Genomic DNA, 20,535 nt, shown 5'->3' with positions numbered 1-20,535 from the left:
GTGAGAACAGAGTCCTTTTAGTGTAAAAGGTTTTGTTTTCACCTCTGCTGTGCACAAGCACACCATAAAGTCTATTATGACAGGAGAGAGAGGGCATAGAATAGTCCTGCATAAAGGCCCCTGTTCACCACAGAACTTAAGCAAGTGAGCAATTCCATTAGAGCAAATAGGAATATTCACTTGCTTAAAGATTAGTACTTAAAGACCTTGCTGAGTTTGGGCCAAAGCAGTGATGTGAATATACATCTAACCTTATGGTATAATATGTATGCACATCATGTCAATTGTGCTATGACTTTCATTTCTAATCATCTTTTCTTTTTGTGAAATAAATGTCTTTCAGTTGCCACAGGCTCGCATGGCATATTATGCCTCTGATATCTTGCCCTTGTTTGTCAGCTGTGCATTGATTCAGATACAAATAAGCCATCTGTTAGTGAAGTAGGCTCTTACATGACTACTTAGAGAAGTTCAGCTGCAGGAATTTTACAAATATTGCTGGTTTCAGATCTTCCTTTGAACTGCATTATCCATAAATATGAATTATTCCTGTAGGTTCTATATATGGATAATTCAATCTGCTTTAAAGATTCAGCAGCAAAAAATAAACAAAGTGACTCACTTATCTGTTTGGGAAACAATTAGCTAAGAAAACTTCATATTTTGAATAGCTCACATGAAGTTAAATATTCTCATCACTGTCTACATGAAACTTTTACTCTAACATATACATAAATGTAGGTATACATATACTCTCATTTCCAGATTTTACACAGCTTAACTGGATCAAGTTGTTTGAATAGCAAAGCATTGAACAGCCTGATAAATGAAAGGATAATTCAATTCCATTGCTAAAAATCAAGTGTAAAGTTATTATGATTGTTTTCTGCCGTGAATAATAGCACTGTAAAAATATTAATTTTTGAATTTTATTGAGTAGGTGACCACCCAGTGCTTAATGGGAACTAGCAATTAGTGTATGTAAATCAGCTGAGCCAGAAGTATCTCAGTTCCTGTTCTGAATAGAGGAAGAGTTAATTTGTAAGAATACATGTCACAGCCCCATCTGATTTGAAAAAGTCACGTTCTTGACTGCTGAAAATCTGAACACCTACAATATTTGTTGTGCATTTTATGATTACTCTTAATGCCCTTGCAAATACATATAATAAAATGCTAACAAACCATCATCCATTATCTAATTATATTTATCCAGACAGATAAAGTTGGGGGCAGGGGGGGGAAGCCTACAGTTAAAATATTGTTTCTCATTTGGCAAACAAAGACTAAATTTACAGCTTAATTATTCCTTGTAGTGCTGTAGAAAGATTTTTCTGTTAATCATACTCAGATCCTGAGATGATTTTTTTTTGTAGCGAGGTTTAAAATGTGTATTGACTCCCAATTAAATCTACTTCCTCTCCAGTAGGGGAGTCACTAATGAGATTTAAATGTTTGTGAGGTTTCATTGGGACCCACAGAGGGAGATTTTCTGACATTGATGGAATGCCTTTTATAAGGCAAGACAAACACCATGCAAGATAATGTTATACCTGCTTTGCGAAATTTTGCTTATGGAAAATATCAGAATAATTCATCTTAATTAACAAACATCCCTCTAAAATTCTACAGCTCAGTGTAAGAAAAATAGAGCTCAGTCCCACAAATCCTTACTCGTGTGAGTAGCCCCACCAAATTCAAAAGGATCACTTATCTGCATATTGGTACTCAAGGGGGTTAGCGTTGCAGCCTATATTTGGACCCATTTACACCCATGTGTATACACACACACACACACACACACTTCAGGATAATTTAGTCTGAAGCTTCATGTAAGACCACAATAGGTATTGTTTCATCAAAGCCAGCCTATGAGCCCACGGCTACGACACTGCCTCCTTTGAGGGAACTAGAAATGCAAAAGAGAATCTCAGCTTTCATTTTTAAACTGAGTAGGTGTCTAGTCCTTTACCTTACAAAAATAGCCTAGAAAATATTCAAGGATTGCTAGGGTTGAAAGGAACCAGAAAAAAGTCTCCACTTCTGTAGCGGATAGCTGATGAGGTTGGACATGGACACGGACATGAACAGTTTATACATATGTAAAATAAATACAGTTAAATTTGGGCTGTGTCCCAGTGAATCATCTCATTAACCTGTCTCACAATTCTTTGGCTCTGTTAGGAGTTGCTTTTACAGAATGGTGAACTCTTTGCCAGTTGGCATTCACGGTTTCTTAGGGTCCCAGGCCCACAGTATTCATAGTTGTGGGATAATGTTGGACAGGAATTGACTACATTTGGAACCCAGCAGATAACATTCCAGGAAGGCTGGTGAAACAAAGACCAGCTCTGATTTGATTAGTTTCTATATTTATCTAGCAACTAAATTATTATTTATTTTGAAATATCTTGATGAGAAACTCTCATATAGCTCCTTTCATGCCAAAGTACCTTCCAAACTATTGGCCTAGCCCTGCTCTCATTGAAGTCAATAGCAAAAAGCACTAACTTTTAAAAGACTCTAATTGGGCTGTGTATAAACGTTTAGATACAGTCACTTAAGGAAAGTAGGGAAATAAACCAGTGGACACCAGGGGTGACTTCTAAACCAGTGGTGGGCAACCTCTGGCCCAACAGCGTAATCCGCTGGCAGGCCGCAAGACAGTTTTACATTGACCATCTGCAGGCACGGCTGCCCGCAGCTCCCAGTGGCTGCGGTTCACCACTCCCAGCCAATGCGGGAGCTGTGGGAAGCAGTGTGGGCATATCTAAGGGTACATCTAAGGGACCCATCCATATGGTGTCAAGTAATACATGACAGACAAGCCAACAAAATAATTCCATAGAGGTCACAGATCAAAAACAATTAACCATCATTGTAGAGAACCATCCGAGCATCCAACCAAGAATATATGGAGGCACTCAGGGGTAAAAATGAGAAGGTCAAGCGGTCTGGAATATCAGCATGCACACAGGGGCAGATCAAGACTCAACACCTAGCTACAGGGGTAATTTCATTGAAGATCTGCAAGAGCAGCCTGGATTTAGAAGGACTGCTCAAATAGTGAACATTTTCTCAGGAGTCCTGTTTATGTGGGAGAGATTGTGCCAGATAGCATGACTAACAACAACTGCCTACATCACAGGGATTACAACACCTAATTCATTATACGTTTGGGAATCCTTTGAGTTTCCAATATGAAAAGTACTGTAGAAGTTCAGAGAATTGACACTGTAATTCTCATTGTTAAATAGAAACTGGATATTGGAAAATTAGATTAAAAATCCTTTTGTCATGAATATACACTGGATCATGCCATTTGGGCTAAAAAAGCTTCTTCATTTCAGAGACTCAAAAATTCTTCTGGCAGATTTAAAAGGTAAAATCTGCTGTGTTTATATTGATGATATAATAATTGTTTCTTAGGACTTGGATCAGCATTTAGTTAATATAACAGCTGTACTATGAAAATTACAGTTTCTGGGCCTTACTGTAAATCTTAAAAATGAAAATGTGGTACTATATAAATTAAATAGTCTGTGGCACATTATGAGGAAAAAATTTAGCTGTAGATCACAAAAGTTGTAGTTGTTTGTATGCTTCCTGTGCCCTGAAGTATGAAGCAAATCCAGCTCAGTCTTGGTTTTACAAATTGGTATCATCTATATACTGTAGTTCTCAACCCTTGAAGAGCCTCTGAATAATGTTCTGGGGGAAAAAATCCTTATCAAACAGATAGATGAGCACTGAATAGTTTTAAACACCTCTTAAAACCTGACTAATTATTAATCCTCAGAGTTGGGCTTCCTGATTACACACTTATTTGTATAAATGCTACATGAAAGGCAGTTTATCAGAGTTAAGAGGTTTCTGTCATTTAAACCAATCATTTAAACCTTGGGCTGACAGACACCCAAGTACCCCCTCATGGTCACGAATGCCTCTGTTGTGCCTTCCCTTGTTTTCCCTTTCACTGAGGCTCTTTCAGCAAACTTCACAGCCTCTTTCAGTCACAGCCCTTCTTAAGGTCTGTGATTTTTATTATGAAAATTCTCAAACAAATACAACAATCTACCAACCAAGCTTAAACTGGGCACAGCCCCTCCTTCTTGAGGGACTGTCCCTTCCTTGGGAACCACTGCCGGAGACCCTCTTTCCCTGTAGCTTCACTTTGCAGACCCCTCAGAGCAGCTTCCTGCTGCCCCTTACACTAGGAGCACCTGGTTCAACCCAGGTGTGGCTCATCTCATAATCAGGTGTGGCTTAGCCCTAACTTCTCCAGCCCAGGGGAAGCTACCCTGTTACATACCCTGCTCCCTTCTTTAGAATCTTACCCACCTCAAGGCAAGTTCTACAGTCTTTATTTATTTTTTCTTTAGCCCTTGCAAGTCTCCTTCTCAGACCACGAGCCCTCTAGTTCTCTCTTCAGCTAACTAATCATGGTGAGCAGATCTTTCTTCTAAAATGGCCTGATGCTCCTCAGCAAGCTTATCCCTTTCTTTCAGGACCAGCTGCCCGGCTGCTTTTTCCAAAGAAGCCAGTTCCTTCACATACTTCTCCTAGGAGGAGAACAAACCATTAACATGTAGGGTATTTACACCCTTTTCATACCCAGTACCTCTGTCCTGCCACCCCCTCGGTATTTCCATGCACTGGTCATGCATTTCCAGGATTGGTCCTCTCTTCAACTTAATGTTCTTTATCCAAGACTATGAGCTTGGTTTTCTCCTCCTTGACCTGGTGAATTACCCTATTGGATAGCCATAGGGACAACTGTGGCTCTCTCAGCCACTTCTAGCTCCAGCTCTGACTTCCAGGCCTCAATCCTTCCCCCAGTCAGGGTTTGCCAAAGGAACTTCCAAATTTCCTTGGTATCAGGGTCTTCTCTGCAGAAGCCTTCCTCACTCTTTCTAACCTGGGAAAGGGCTGGTCTTTCCTCCCTTCCCAGTTCAGACACCAATACACCTTACAGTAATTTGAAGGTCTGGTGACTGTCTTTTTTGAGTCTAGTTTTCCCTGTCTCACTGACTCCATCTATAATTTCCCCATCAGAGCTGGGGCCACTGTGTCTTCTGCTCCTGCAGAATCTGTAGAAGGACTGTCTGAGTTCCCGGTTGCTGCTTAGCCAGCACACTATTAGCTTTCTCAAACCCATGCATTCAGCTTCCTTCCTTGATGGGAAGGGGTCTGCACGATCCTGCCAACTATGCCAGTTGGAACAGGACCATCTGTCACACAGGCAGCCCTGCATAGCCAGAGGTGTGCCTGCGATGCCCAGCCCCTGTTTCCCCTTCATCAGGGCTCCTTCAACAAGCTACAGCCTCCCTTTCAGTCACAGCTCTTCTTATGTTTATTAAGATAACCAAGTTCTCAAACAAACAAAAATAATTTTCCACCCAGGCTTTAGCTGGGCACAGCCCCCCTCCTTCCTGAGCAAGTGTCCCTTCCTTGTAAACCACTGCAGGAGACCCTCTTTCCCTGCAGCTTTACTCTGCAGATCCCTCACTGCACTTTCACCCTGGGATGACCCAATTCAACCCCGGTGTGGCATGTCCTGTAACCAGGGCTGGCCTTCAGCTGGTCCACACCATAGGAGCTCTGAAGTCCAGACACCTCTTCTGGGGATGTATCTACCCTGCAAAGTTTCTACTTCTTCCAGGACAGGTACCTCTGCTTTTAACTTTAACAGCTCTTCAACTATAGCCTCCTTTACAGGCTGCTCTGTAGCGGTTCCTACTCTCAGGAGACCCCAGTCCCTTGAGGCTGCTGTTGGTGCATGGAGAATAGGGAATTTGGAGCCAACTTGAGGCAGCAGAAATGGGTGAGGGGATCCATCAAGGAGAGTTAGATACCCAGGGACTTCTATCCAGGTGCCAGTCTGCATCTTTAGGGGCCTACATACCTTTAAAAATATGGCTTTAAGTCACTGCTTTTGAAAATGTTAACCTATGGCGTTTTTGTTCTTGCATGTATATATCATAAATAGAAATAGTTAAAGCCCTGGTCCTGCAAGCTGGTCTGTGCAGGCACTAGCGGCTGTGCATAGTGAGCATCTTGTAGGGTCAGACCCTATACATATTTTTGAGCGCTGTGTCTGCAAATTAGATCACAACTGAAAATCTACTCCTGCGAGCCTGTTGAAGGAGCTTATTTTCCTGGTGTGATTAAAAGTCTTTTTTTTTTTAAAAGGCTAGGCCAACAAATGAGCTTATTTCATCTGTCAGTACTGATAAAGTCAATGTACAGCAAGATTTTAGAGTACTGCATTTTGAGATATGCTGACAAACATGCTTTATGTACCACTGAAAGAGCAATAGTTGTGCTCGAGATATGGATATTGTATCTTTACATTTAAATTTAAAAAATATTAATATGATACTGAATAAATTTAAACATGCCACTTTCTATGATAAACACATATAGACACAGATCATTGTATGTAAAGGCAAGCCTGTTTCCACAACATCAAGAAACCAACACATCAGTCTGTACACTCAAATATTTCTGGAGAATTGTGATATTTATTATATTGGGTTATTATAATGGCCATTTCTCAGGAACATGACATGGTAATGACAAATAATCTAGGGAGCAGCAAGCACAGTCACATCCTCAAAAGTATCAGAAGTTGATCAGTACATCGTTAGTTTAGTGTCCACTACTGTCAACTAAAGGAGTAAGTTCCTTAAATCCTTGATCCACTGTGATGCATACAGAAATTGGCCCTGGGCTTTGTGAGGTTATGCTTTTATAGAGTGAGATGATCAAATATGTGGGTCTTACAGAACGTCTCTATATTGAAGATTTTAAAAGTTGGGTTTTTTTTAAATTGAAGAACTAGATGTTGTCAGACACACTGACCTACAAGCAACTAACAGATATTTTGTGATATTTCTAGTCTTTGTCCTCTAGTTGAAGTGATAATGAGATGTTCATCCTGTACCACGACATTTGGATTTACTGAGTAGATGAATTTGATAGTCCACTTTAAATCAGTCCAAAGCTAACAGTCAAAAACTTTTTGTTCAATTCATATGCCATAAAGAGAAGATGACACACAGAAGAGAAGGTAATTACTCTTCATGAAATCTTGTAGCTTGCTTTCATTTTACATAGACATTTCAGTGGGGCTCTAGTTATGCTTGAAGAAGCATTAAGTCAAGTCCACGTAATTGATGCATCTTTCTATCAAGTCAGGACCAGTCTCTTGGTCCCAAGGGTGTTTTACAGGTAAGATCTATTGTCACTATTGTATTCATTCTTATGTGATTGCAGAAAACTAACTGAAAGATTGAAAGCCTTGGTGCTAGGCAATGCAGGTGGGATTGTTTGACAAGACAACGCCAACAGAAACTCTTCCTTATGATTGGAAAGAAAAAAGTCACCCAAGAGATTTTTGTGCATGTGGAGCATAATCCTGAATTCTTTACTCATTTTTTCTCAGGCAAACTCCCGTTGAAGCCTGTGGTAAATAGTAAAAAAGCTGAGGGTAAGTTTCTCCTCTCTGATCTGCCTCCCACCTCTTACCCCTCACAGTGGGGCTGTTGCATATTTTATGCTAATTCTAAGCAGGCAACTTTCAGGCTGTGCAGTGAAGGAGTACCAAATATGCCACAGAAACTGGCACTGTGAATCAGAGATTCCCTGGGCAGGTCAGAGGAGAATGTCGTCCTTATGAAGTTGGTATGTTTCAGTATTACAGTTTAGGCTAGATTCTGCATCCTCTCTGCAGGCAAGTCTCACAGTGAAGTCAGCAGGAGCAAGGACTACAGGACTGGGTTTTTAGGGATATAATCTAGTAATTTAACAGTCATAGAAAATGAACGACATTTTGCCACTTGTTTACTTAATTAATGTAGTGATTGATGTGTGTGTGCCTATCGTCATAGCATCTGGATGCATTACGCAGATTAAATGCAGCATCACATTAAATTAAATCCACAGTGGCACCCCTACATACACTTAAATCAATCCTAACTACACCTACAATGCTTGAACCATGCTTTGAAGATCAGAAAATTGGGCTCAGGTGGACTATCTGAGGGAGCCTATTCACTGGCAAGGACTTTCCACCGAGAACACCCAGCCTGCAGTATTTTGCATACACTAGCTAATGATTTTGAATAGCCCCCATGGGCCTGCTATAGTGCTTTATGGTACACCAATCAGATGCCAAAGGCATGGGTAAAATTGTGGGGTGGACAGGTTTTTAATACATTTTAAGCATATGATTTCTATAGTTTTGACACTCTGGGTCCAGACACTCCAAGGGGAGAACAGAAGGTTTAACACCCTTCCCTTTACCCCCCAAATAAGCAGTTAAATCAACTGACTGCATAGCTGTTATTTTACCATAAAAGCATCTAGGGTAAAGATCTTGTATGAAAGCTTGAAACACAGTGAATGTAATTGTCATTATGAGTTATGTATAAAGGTTATGGCTATGAAGGGGTGTGTGTGTGTATGTGTGTGTGTGTGTAAAACTAATTGTAATTGTTGTGTGACTTCAGCATCACTTTACAACTGGGCAGTGAAGCAATCAGGTGTGGGGAGGGAGGGGCTACCTCCCCAAACAAACAGAACTGGCATCAAGCACCTAGCCATTGCCCAACCCAGGGGGGGAAAACCCCCCAAAAAACGACAATGAGGAACCATCAAACAAAACATGAACTGCTTGAAATTTAAAAGAAAACCCTAGTCTTCAGAATCTGAGAAAGGAGGGAGTTTTCCCCACTTTAAATATCTACACTGACAGAAAAAAAAACCTGCAAACCCTTTTAAAATGGAAGAGGTTTGAACTGAAGAGCCTCCTGAATTTGGGGGAGAGTCTTGAAATGGGAGGCAGTTTGTGAATGTGGGATCTCTCCTGTAGCTCAGGGTGCCCTGGGAAACTGTTTTAGGGCAACAAGTAACTCTTATTAGAAATGGAATTTTATCTGATTTATCAAAGTATAAAGCCTGCGGTTGCATCTTCATGTTTATTTTCTGTGTCAATTGTATATATGTTTGCTGCCTCCTTACTATGTCATCTTTGAATTGGTAGTTCTTCTCTTAAATAAGCTTTTTAATTTTTATCCTAACCACATCTCTGATGCCTAAGCTGAGTGGTGTGCAGATGTTAAAGTGAGCTGAGAACTTGAAGGCTGGTTTCATGCCTTCAGGGGTGACAAACTAGAGGGGAACCATCCAAGTGTCTGGTAAATATGAACTCAGGGAGGATGTATTTGGGGAGACCCCCCACTGGAAGAGTTGTTGCAAAAGAGTAACTAGGTTGGTGAGACCTTATACTTGTGGGCAGGCTTCTGGGGTTGGGGAATTGAACCATAGCTGCACAGCACAGAGGCCCCCAAGGTTACAGGGTGGGCAATGACAGAATCCCTCACCAGTCTGGGTAGACCCTGAATGTCACAATTGCTTGTGTGCTGACAAAAGTTGTACGTTTCCAGCAGGGTCCTATTGAGTGTGGAGTTTTAAATCTCGTATTTGAGCATTTTGAAGTTCACTGTTCATTTGCTTTTGATGCAACGTTCAAAGTAAAGATAAAAATGGTTATTTTGTCAGGATTCCCACCATACAGGATGGGAGGTGAGGGCTTATGAATTAAAGTGGCATCTCAATAAAAATGGTAAGAATAAATTGAACAAACAAACAAATCAGCTTGAAGTCTGAATATCAAATACTCACAATCTTGCCACACAACCCTGGACATGGCTTGTTGTTTTTCTCCTTTGGTGCTCATTTTCCCCCCTCTTGGTCTTTACTCGGGCGCATTCCCTTTGACGTCAGTTGGAGTTTGGCTAGCAAAAAGTGAATAAGAACCTCAGAATTAAGCCTATTCTCTTTAAAAGGCTCATGTGGTCCAGTGACCCGGAGACCTATTCAGGCAGGAACGCCTAGTGGGGCCAACTGAGCCGTACCAAAGCGTAAGGAACCAGGCAAATAATGGTCTACTGGTTCTCCAATTTGGGGGTAAAGCAATAGGTCAACAACCTATCCTTCTAAAGAGGTTAAGTTATAGAAACACAACAAGGTAGCATTTCAGGAAAGAGCATGATATACAGGGATAGCAGAGCCTTATTCAAGTGGTCAGCAATGTCTGATGGTGTGGGAAGGATTCAGGTTCAGTTAGATCAAAAGAGAAATGACCAAGGTTGCCTCTCTTTACATTTTGTAAGTCTCTCTCTATGGTAATATCTGTTGATTAGATCAGAGGACTGGGTATAAGGACTACTGGGTTGTACCCTTGGTTTTTCCATTAACTAATTGTAAGGCTTTAAAAGAGTTTTGGTGGCTCATTTTACCTCTGAAATGCTGTTGAAAGATTTAGTTGGGCTTATTTGATTTCAGTGGAGCTAGTCTGATTTTGCCACCTGAAGATCTGATGTAATACTTACAAATGGATTTGAGATCCTTAGATACAAGATTCAACAGAAGTTCAAGATAATACAATGAAAAAAATGTTAAATTCTTGGGGCTCAATCCATTCTGCTTCTTTACTGTGAGACAGATTCTAATTCTTCATGAGGGTGTAATTCTGGAGCATATCCATTGGTGCAATCTTGCCTTGTAACTAACTCCCGAGCTACCGTATACACAACCCCATTACCCCAAATAAAACATTCACAAAAGAGAGATCGTGACACCCAGGATTTCCTTCTCTGGAGCAATATGAAATGTGGATGTCTGGAATTCTGATTTACCCGTCACCATGAGTTCAGTAGTGAATAGCTCTGGGGTCATGAGCCCAGTGGTGTTTATAAGCCATAATTTGAACTTCTAGCTCCTGGTGGCTGCATTCCGAAGGCTGGGTTCAATACACACTCCATGCAGGTAGTGATAAATTTAGGATCAATGGATGGAAAAAATTGTCTGTCTTCAAGTGATTTGCACAAAACATAATGGAGAAAAAATGTGCCATCACTGTCAATAGAATGAATATTCTATCAAAATTGCCCTCACATTCTCCTGTATTGAGATTAACTTTACCTGCTGAACATGGTGAAATTTATTTCAGTGGCCTATGACCACCATATATCAGCATCGACCCCTATCTATATAAAACAATAAGCATGATCTTAAGGCTCTCTTAGAGGCTGTCTGAGAGATGTATATTTGCTGACATATAACCTGACTAAAGCCAAACCTCATTACCCCTGTGACTGATTGGAGGGCAGCCATAACTTAACAGTTTTATTTCCCTCCTGCAGCTGAGCTTCTTGACCATGCTAGCTGAGCTGACATGGCATTTCAAGTCCTGTTACCAGCTCAATGGTTCTCTTGTTTAAAAAAAAAGCAGCACCTCTTCACTTAGCCTCTCCATCTTGATCATTACTGATGGGCTATCAATAATTTCAAGTTGGTTGAGCAGTTAGCTGAAGGTTAACTAAATTCTGCCTGGTTGTTTGCATGATCGTACCCGAGCGAAAGAATTCCAATTTGAAGCAAATTTCCTTATGGCTGCTCCTTGGGAAGTACTTGTAGAGTCAAATATAGCATAAAAATACGTTTTGGAGAAGCAATTGCAGCTTAAACAAGAACGGGGGGGAAAAATGGTGACAATCGGAAACTATTCTGCTTTGAAATTTCAGAAGGGAAATCTAAAGAGACAGAAAAGGCTTCAACCTTTGCCTGTGACATTTCCTTTCCTTCTGTTTATTTCAAACCAGTTTAGATAAGAATGGCAAAAAAACAGTTGTCAATAATTATTGACATTATAGCTCCAGTGAGGATTTGGCAAATTGCTAGTTTGTGGATTTTTTGTCAAAGTTAAGATCAGATGTCTTTTGTCTAAATGAATGAATCATGACTTTAAAAAAAAAAAACAGCCCCCTTATCACAGAGCCAATGGATGACCTACTTGAGCAGAGGCTTCTGTATGAAATGTGCTCTGTAATTACTTTGTGAGCTATCATCTTGAAACTCAGGGAATTATTTACATAATACTCTGTGCATCCAGACGAATGTGTATACCAGTATATTATGAATATTGTAAACTGAGAACTTGATTCTCCTCTCTCTTGCTCCAATTGTATGCCGGTGTAATCCCATTGACTTCAATAAAGTTACTCCTGATTTACATCTGGGCAAGAGTCAAATCAGGCCTTGGAATATAACACGGATCACATTATGCATTTTCTCACATTGAGCTGTGATGGTGTCATGGTGCAATGAGCATGTTCTGAGCTACTGAATCACATAAAATCCATATAGTTAAATCAGTCTTAAGTGATCAAATGAGGACTGACTTAACAGGAAGTGGTTCCTATTAAAGGTGGAGCACAGTTGTGCTCAGTACACCTTGTGATACTTTGGAGCTGTATAATGAGACAGGTGGTTGACTATCCTCTTCTTCCACAGCAGTTGATTATTCATCATCATGTTACCTGCATTTTCAGTTTGCTACTATAAAGCAGGGAAGTGGCTTAGAAAAATCAGACCTATGCCATAAATCTCAAGATGCACAAGGTGTGTCCCCCCAGGCACTGGATCTAACTCAAGGAACCTTACTGCCATCTGAGTTATGCTCTCAACTGTGTCCTCTCCCCATCAAGGAGACTAGAAGGCACAGAACCAGAGATCATGCTACAGCTAGCAGCATTCATTGCCCCGGATTTCTGCTAGACATTTCACAGACTTGCCAATGATATACGTTACATGCTGTCCTCCCTCTCTACATTCTCTCCCTTCTAGCTTAACATACAATTGTCCCCTCCCTCCTTCCCCGGTCATTCCCCCCTCCCCCCCCACACAAATCCACAGATCCCCAACTGTTTGGATTCCTTTGAGAGGAGCTTCTGCAGTGAAGCTTCAGTGCCACGCCCACCCCTTCAACATTTTGGGGGCTTTAGGGGAGAATTACTCTTCCTTTTCTCCCCTCTATCTAACACAATGGAGCTGCATGATAGGCAGACTTCCTATCCTAATGGGGATGGAAGATGTCTTTGCTTATCATAGTTCACAGCTGTGCCAATCAAGTGAATGGACTAACAATGGGAAAAGAGCCAAAGTAACTCTTATCCCTAAAGGAAGAAAAGGCAACACAGAGATGTCTCCTTTTAAATTGATCATGGTTAAATCTTGAGCTAATAATACTTTTCTGTGGAGTGCTGCGGAAAAGTGAATTTCCTATAAAAAGAAAAAATGCTTCTCATTCTAAAGCTGCCAATTTATACATGCGCCATATTCATTAATATATCTGTCAATAGGGTAGAAATACTGTCCTAATAAAACATCAGGCTGTCCCAGCTATTAATTTAGCCAGCCAACTTGGCACAGACCATGCAAGTTGCTCACCAACTTACATATTTTTTATTGGCTGCAGACCCAGTGCAGCAATCTCTTCACAACAAAAATATTAAGTGAGCTAAAATGGTCCTTTTGTAAATGTTTTTTTACTAGATGCCCCAACCACCACAGAATTGCTTTAAATTAACAAACTCCTTGTCCTCCACTTTAACATCCAGATACTAAATGCTAATGCATATGAAACAAAAGCCAGATTCATTCTGGTATAAAACTTCACTGGAATTACTCCAAGAATAATTGGAGTGGAAAGACATCCAAAACAGCAGCCAATTTGGAATATGCAGCAAAATATGACCAAACTCCAGTTTGGATGCAAAAATGGGGCAGGGTGGGGGGAGGCAAAAGAGCAAAAATGCTTCACAGATTTCTTTGAAAATCATTTATAATCAATGCCATGTGTACTTTACAGCGAGATAGACCTAAATCCTTTACAAAGCACACCGGTTTCTGCAGCAGTTTCAGGTAAATTCAGAAATGGAGGAATTATTTTTACTGGATGAAATGTAAGAAAAAGAATACAAGCAGGATAGTATCACTTATGTAAGTTATTTTCATTTTAAATTTAATTTATTTGACTCTGCCCCATAAATTTTCAGTATGGCACAGTTTTGTATCAAAAGCATAAACTCATTGTAGAAGTTGACAGAGAAAAATTGGACATTCTGGCAGATGCTATTTAGGACTTTGCCCTCATATATAGCACTTACTCACTGGAAGATCTCAAAGTGCTTTCCAAATGTGATCATCATCATTGACAGTTTCTGCAATATCCCTGGGAGACTGTATTGAATTAAGTTTAAGTATTTTAGGATCCATTATATTAAATGAGTGATTTATGTATTATTGTGGACCAGGGTTGTATATGCGGAAGATGTAGCAGATGTCAGTCCTAGGGGTTCAAAGACTTGTATTGAACAACGTACCAGACAAGAATGGACTTTTGGAACAAAAAAGAGCTAATTGGTTTTCCAGGGGAATATTTGGGAGCCGGTGAATGCAAATGCACCACCTCCAGTAATGTAAAAACCCAGCCTTTCAAAGCTACTCTCTGAGGAGTGAGCCCTTGTCTGCTGGTCACCTGCGACATGAGACCAAGATCAAAGCCCAGTGCTGTATGAAGGAAAGACTGAACTATTCATGTTGTTCTGGTTCTAAATCTGAAGCACTCAGCTATGAATTTATAATCATAGGGAAAACCCATTCGTGGGTTTTGAAGGACTGACACCTACCAGAGCCCAAGTTTGGAGTTGGGGTGAGCTCTGGTGAGCTTTTTAGCATGCATGTAGGTTCTTTTATTGTTGTTAATAAGTTCTCTCTATGATACTTTCACCTTAAGTATAAATGTGTTTGCTTAGAAAGAGCTTGGGAACTTTTAACTGTTGTTTCCGAAGAGAAAGCGAAATGTAGATGCTGGCCTCTTTAGGCAGTCTGTTTTGCTGGGAATATCACAGTATAAGCAGGGAACTGTGCAGCCTGGGAAAAACCCTGGTCAGGAGGGAGAGACAGATGCAGGTCTCTACCCAAGAGAGGTGATGGCTGAGGCGTTGGGAGACTAGAATGGATGCCCTTGGTGGACCAGAGAGGGGCAAATACAGGTGTAGTTATCTTGAACTGTGACAATCCTCCTCCTCTCTCTTTTACAGATGAAGAAACTGAGGCCCAGAGAAGTTATATGACTTGCATAAGGTCATACAAGCAACAACAGAGAACAGAACCCATGTCTTCTGACTCCTTGACCTGGGGTCTAATTTAGTGCACTCTCTGTATGATGGTTTACATATCCTCCACTGCTCTCAGGCCTGCTTGGAGCGAGGGAGGGTTGGCAGGTGACAGAGAGAGCTGGTCAGAGGAAGACGATCTGTTTCATAGCAACTTTGGGGATTTCAAAATTTGTTTTTGTTCCACACTACAATGAACACAAAACCTAACATTTTCACAAAAATGGAATTGTACATTTTTGGATAAAACCTGTGTGCTCATGCAGGCGTGTCCATCTGTCTGTCCATCCTGGTGGCAGAGAATTGGCCTGGGAAATGGGAAACCCAGTGCAAGTCCCTACTCCTCTGCCTGATTCAGAACAGAGCTTTTCATCCTAAAATGCTCTGAATGAAGGCAGAATTGGACTTACAGGGCCAAAAATTATCTCTGGTTTAATTCCACTGAAGAGTAAATTTGGGCTGAATTTGAACCTCCATGTTTATCCTAGGTACTATACCATCTGAAAACATATTAAAAGAACTGGAAACCACACCTCATCCAAGAGAAAAGTAAGGCCATTATGTAAACAGCAGCAGATCTCATCCACAAAGTGTCACATAAATATCATACCATCAAATAAGAAATGTAAATTTTGTACATACTCTGTAATTGAAAAGTGTATTATACATTAGTGAAGTCACCCATTTATCTAATCATAATCAGTTCCAATAAAATCTCATTTAGGAAAGTTGAGTGTAGTTCAGGGTGGATGGTTATGAGGATATCAGTCATATGAGTACGCATTGAAACAGCTTTGAAAGCCAGTTCTGGTATGCAAAAATCCACATGAAATATAATTATTGCACACTACATCTGAAAAAGCACTTTTCAAAATGTAAGTGTTCAAATTGTTTTGTAGTTTATCTCCAATGTCACTCAAAACGAAGAAAAAATGAAGTGTAGATACTGAATAACATGATTTTAGATCACAGTTTTAGGTAATTTACACTCCTGTGAGATTTTAAGTTTTCAAACAACACTTTACTCTTACAAAAGTGTAACCAAAAATGGAAACTCACCCAAAATACAAAGTCTGAGTGTTCTGACAAAGTAGAACATTGTAAGGGACTGCGGAAGACTTTGTTACGGCCTAGCCAGGGAACTTCCACTTTCTCGAGCCAAGAGGTTACTGTGGGACATAGATAGCTGCTTCGTTATTTTGGGATAGAGTTAGTTTTTGAAGGACACAGCTGCTTTGTTACTGGAGGAGATAGTTCTTGAAGGACACAGCTGCTTTGCATGGCCCTTTGCCAGGTAGTAGAAAGCCCCCCTTTAAGAAGCACCTAACTTTATATTCATGAGCTGTTTTTGTGTAGTGCTTATTAACGCTGACTGTCTGCCCCTCCATCGGACTCCGTCCCAGGCAGAGCTCCAGTGTGCTGGGTTCCCTGCCTTCGTGACTGCAACGCTTGGAGTCCCCGTTGCGGGTGGGTCACTAACCTTCAGTAAAGCTAATAACTCACAGCTGTGTGTAAGCCTCGTTTTTCTCAGAGTACTCCTGCCGGACCTGTGGTGCTTCGAGCACTGTGGCCCAGAACATTTGGCGCAGCGAGCAGGGTACTCTGAGAAGCGATGCCGCTTTGGCTGAAGGTAGGGGAAGTGGGAAAGCCGTCGCTGTCCCTACAGCGCATACCAGGATGGCCCCTGACGGCGTGCTGGGAGCCGGTAGCGCGGGTTATGGCCGGGTGGGCTGCCCCAGCAGACTGGCCGGAGTTTCAACAGGCTGCGGGGGTTATGCCCGTGCAGCTGGTAGAGGGGTTACAACGGTTACAAGCGAACCAGTGCTCTGGGGCAGCGAGGCGGGCAATGGGGGAGCTAGGGTGGCTCCTGCTGACCGCCGTCCGGGCCCAGGAGGAGCAGGTGCTCTGCTTACAGCGGGCACTGGAAGGGAAGACTCAGGAATGCACGGTGCAGGCGGAGGCCCAGGCTGTGGCTCAAGAAGTTGTCACCTCCCAGGTGGAGCGCGCCCAGGAGCTGACACGACGCTGCAAAGTGTTGGTTGCCTGAATAGCGAATAAAAGGCGCCTCAGGCACGGGCGGCAGCCGGTCACACCGCCCAGGTGCGTGCAGTGACCGCTGCCCCCTCCTGGGACCCCGAGACTTGGGATGAGAACATTTGGAACTCCTCATCCTCGGACGAGGGGGAGGAGGAGTCCCCTGCCATGGCTCTGGCGCACCCAGTCCAGGAGTTGCAGGTGCAAGGAGGCGCCCTACAACCAGAAGTTGTCTGCACGTTTAAAACGAGTGAGTTGCAGGAAATTGTGAAGACGTTCCGACAGGAGCCTGGGGAGAGCGTCCTGCAGTGGCTCGTGAGGGTCTGGGACAATACAGGTAACACGGTTTTGTTTTTCTTATGAATTTCAACGGTTGGGGGTCCTATCGCAAGACTCTCAGGTACGTGCACAATTGGCAAACCCGCCATGGCTGCAGGCCATGGGGCAAGAAATTGAAAGCCCCTCGTTGTACTGCTGTCTGGCTGTTGCAGTGGAGGTGGCCTACCCCTCGGTGGGGGAGTTGAGGCATAGGCGCGCCCCTGGAAGACCGTTCCGGAAGGGTGCAAGCCCTCCATCAATTGGGAATGGCCTGGGCTGTCTTCACGGGCAGGGAGATGGGGCTGGACGATGTATCGGTGACAAAATCGATTAAAGCCACAGTGTTACGCCTGGCCCCGATGAGTTAAAATCTTCCCTCCTCGCCATCGTCATGGCAGAGAATGGGCGTGTGGGAGACTTGGCAGCCACCCTTATGCAATTGGAGGTTGCCTTGGCGGGTGCGAGGCCAGGAGCCATATGGGCTGCGAAGGGACAGCAAGGTGGGGGACAGGACAAAGGGGAGTTGCGGGTGCCCCGGAAGACCTTGAGGCTAGATCTCTTACAGGCTGGTGTCTCTCGCGAGGAAATCAATGGAAAGCCAACGGTGGACTTATATAAGCGATGGATGCAGCTGCCCCCTACCAAATGTAGTGCCGGAGGAAAAGGGGAGAAGAGAGTGTGAAGCGAACCAAGCCAGCGGAGCCCTCTGCTCTGCCAGCCGAGTGGAAACTGCTGCGCCCATATTGAGGGCGTGGCAGATCCTCCATTCCGTGTGTCGCAGCGGCCACACACGGGAGGGAGGCGTGGGGACAGACGCCCCTATGTACCCCTAGCGATTCGCTGGCTGAGGGAAGGAGTCCAACATGTGTTGGCGTTGATAGATCTAGCCCGCTGGGTATTATACAAGGGCCTCCGGACCTGGCTAACTGTGTGGGAGGCGAAGGGTTGGGAACTCGCAGGCCAGCCCCTGTGGGGAGTGGTACTCTGGCAGCAACTCCTGCACTATGCCCGACGAGCCCCTCTGGCCGTGCGACATGTAGACGCCCACACAAAGGCTAAAACCTCCGAGGCCCACTGGAATGCAGAGGCCGATGCAATGGGAGCGAGGGGAGGCCCTGTGTAATCTGTTCCCTTTACCTCCCGTAGGTCTAGAAACCAGCAACCTGAGCGAGATCAAGTGGCAGTATTGACTAACATGTGGTGGATGGTACCGCAGCGGGAATTGCAAGCCGCCGTAGTCCTTACCACTGGGGAAGGATAGGCATACATACTCCCGGAGGGGGAAAGACTATCCCCGCATGGTCTCGCTCTCTTGTTTGTTGCAGTGCTCTTATGAGAATCACAGCTGCAGGAGCTACCACCTCCTCCGTGAATACCTGGTTGGTGTTAGCCCAAAGTGCTGTTAATGCGACGTCATTTTGATTACCGCGTACGTATGCCATGGGTGCTGTGATGGAGACCTGTTTCATCGGTGTCTGCACAGACCTGACCCTCATCCAGCACTATTCCTTACTGAAGACAATTGATAAGACTATTACATATACGGATTTGTATGCTTTGGGTCCCGCCCAATACAATGTAGACACGTCTATGTATTCGTTCTATCTTCTTGGCTTGTATTTTTTGCTGCCTTTGTGGTCATGGCCTAGTCTCCCAGTGCTGTGTGCGGATTTTCCTCCGCACTGCATCCTCATGGTCCTTAGCGTCGCTCGAGAAAGCGAGGGGAGGAGCGTAAGGGACTGCAGAAGACTTTGTTACGGCCTAGCCAGGGAACTTCCGCTTTCTCGAGCCGAGAGGTTACTGTGGGACATAGATAGCTGCTTCATTATTTTGGGATAGAGTTAGTTTTTGAAGGACACAGCTGCTTTGCATGGCCCTTCGCCAGGTAGTAGAAAGCCCCCCTTCAAGAAGCACCTAACTTTATATCCATTAGCTGTTTTTGTGTAGTGCTTATTAACGCTGACTGTCTGCCCCTCCATCGGACTCCGTCCCAGGCAGAGCTCCAGTGTGCTGGGTTCTCCGCCTTCGTGACTGCAACGCTTCGAGTCCCCGTTGCGGGTGGGTCACTAATCTTCAGTAAAGCCAATAACTCACAGCTGTGTGTAAGCCTTGTTTTTCTCAGAGTACTCCTGCCAGACCTGTGGTGCTTCGAGCACCGTGGCCCAGAACAAACATGGATCTAGACCTCCCCTGGCTTCGTTCTGTAAGCCCAAAATTTAATGGAGGAAGTTCTGAAGGACCAAATACACATTAGTCTGCCTATTACAGAGATGGGACAAACCATGAACATTTTATCCAACGCCCACTCCTTTACTAGTAATTTGGACAAACTAGCCTCCAGATCTGAACCAGCCGTGGTTTGGGTTGCGGTTTGTTGTGAGGAGTGAATCAAGGACAGAGTCATGGTACAAAAAGTCAGAAGAGGAAAGAGGCCTGTCACTATTTTCATAGTCTGTATTCACAAAAAGAAAAGGAGTACTTGTGGCACCTTAGAGACTAACAAATTAATTAGAGCATAAGCTTTCGTGAGCTAGTGAGCTGTAGCTCACGAAAGCTTATGCTCTAATAAATTTGTTAGTCTCTAAGGTGCCACAAGTACTCCTTTTCTTTTTGTCACTATTTTGTCATTGACGAGTTTAATCATTAAGGTAACATTTACCATATTTGTTTAGTCAAAAATGCTTCAGATTAATTATTCTGACGGCAACAGAAATCACAAACGAGAACATGTATCATGACTACATCTGGGCAAACAATTCACGATCAATAATTCATTTGGCAAACAGAGCCTCTTTCTGCTGGCAAATTATTAGATAGCAATTTTATTCATTCATTCACTGTGCACAATTGTTCCACAAAGCATTTGCATAAACAAATTTTGCCCTATGGATTATTTGTCAGCCAGTCACTGCAAATATTCACAGCAGGCAATTTGCTATTTAGGCTGTGATCAACTAAGCAACATGATATTTTCTCTGATCCCTGATTGTATGGTCCCCAAACTTAATAAGAACTTTCAGTATGTCTGCTACCCCAAGTACATACATTCTGATGGGAGTATTTGCTTGTCATATTTATGTGAGCATTCATGGTACTTTTGGTTCCATTAATATCATCGAGAATAAGAACTCACCCATCCAAATGTCCATGACTAGGT

At 42.9% G+C, this 20,535-nt stretch overlaps 1 long non-coding RNA gene across 2 annotated transcripts in view; it reads right to left on the bottom strand.

The window, feature by feature from the left end:
- LOC119862852 overlaps positions 1-20,535 on the bottom strand; it is a 62,645-nt gene that overhangs the window by 15,979 nt on the left and 26,131 nt on the right. For both annotated transcript variants that reach the window (XR_005295403.2, XR_005295402.2), the window contains exon 2: positions 9,688-9,800. This is a non-coding gene — a long non-coding RNA (uncharacterized LOC119862852). The remainder of the gene's footprint in view (positions 1-9,687; positions 9,801-20,535) is intronic.

Source organism: Dermochelys coriacea, chromosome 10, assembly GCF_009764565.3.
Source record: "Dermochelys coriacea isolate rDerCor1 chromosome 10, rDerCor1.pri.v4, whole genome shotgun sequence".
NCBI lineage: Eukaryota > Metazoa > Chordata > Testudines > Dermochelyidae > Dermochelys > Dermochelys coriacea.
This window is presented reverse-complemented; position numbering and strand designations above follow the sequence as displayed.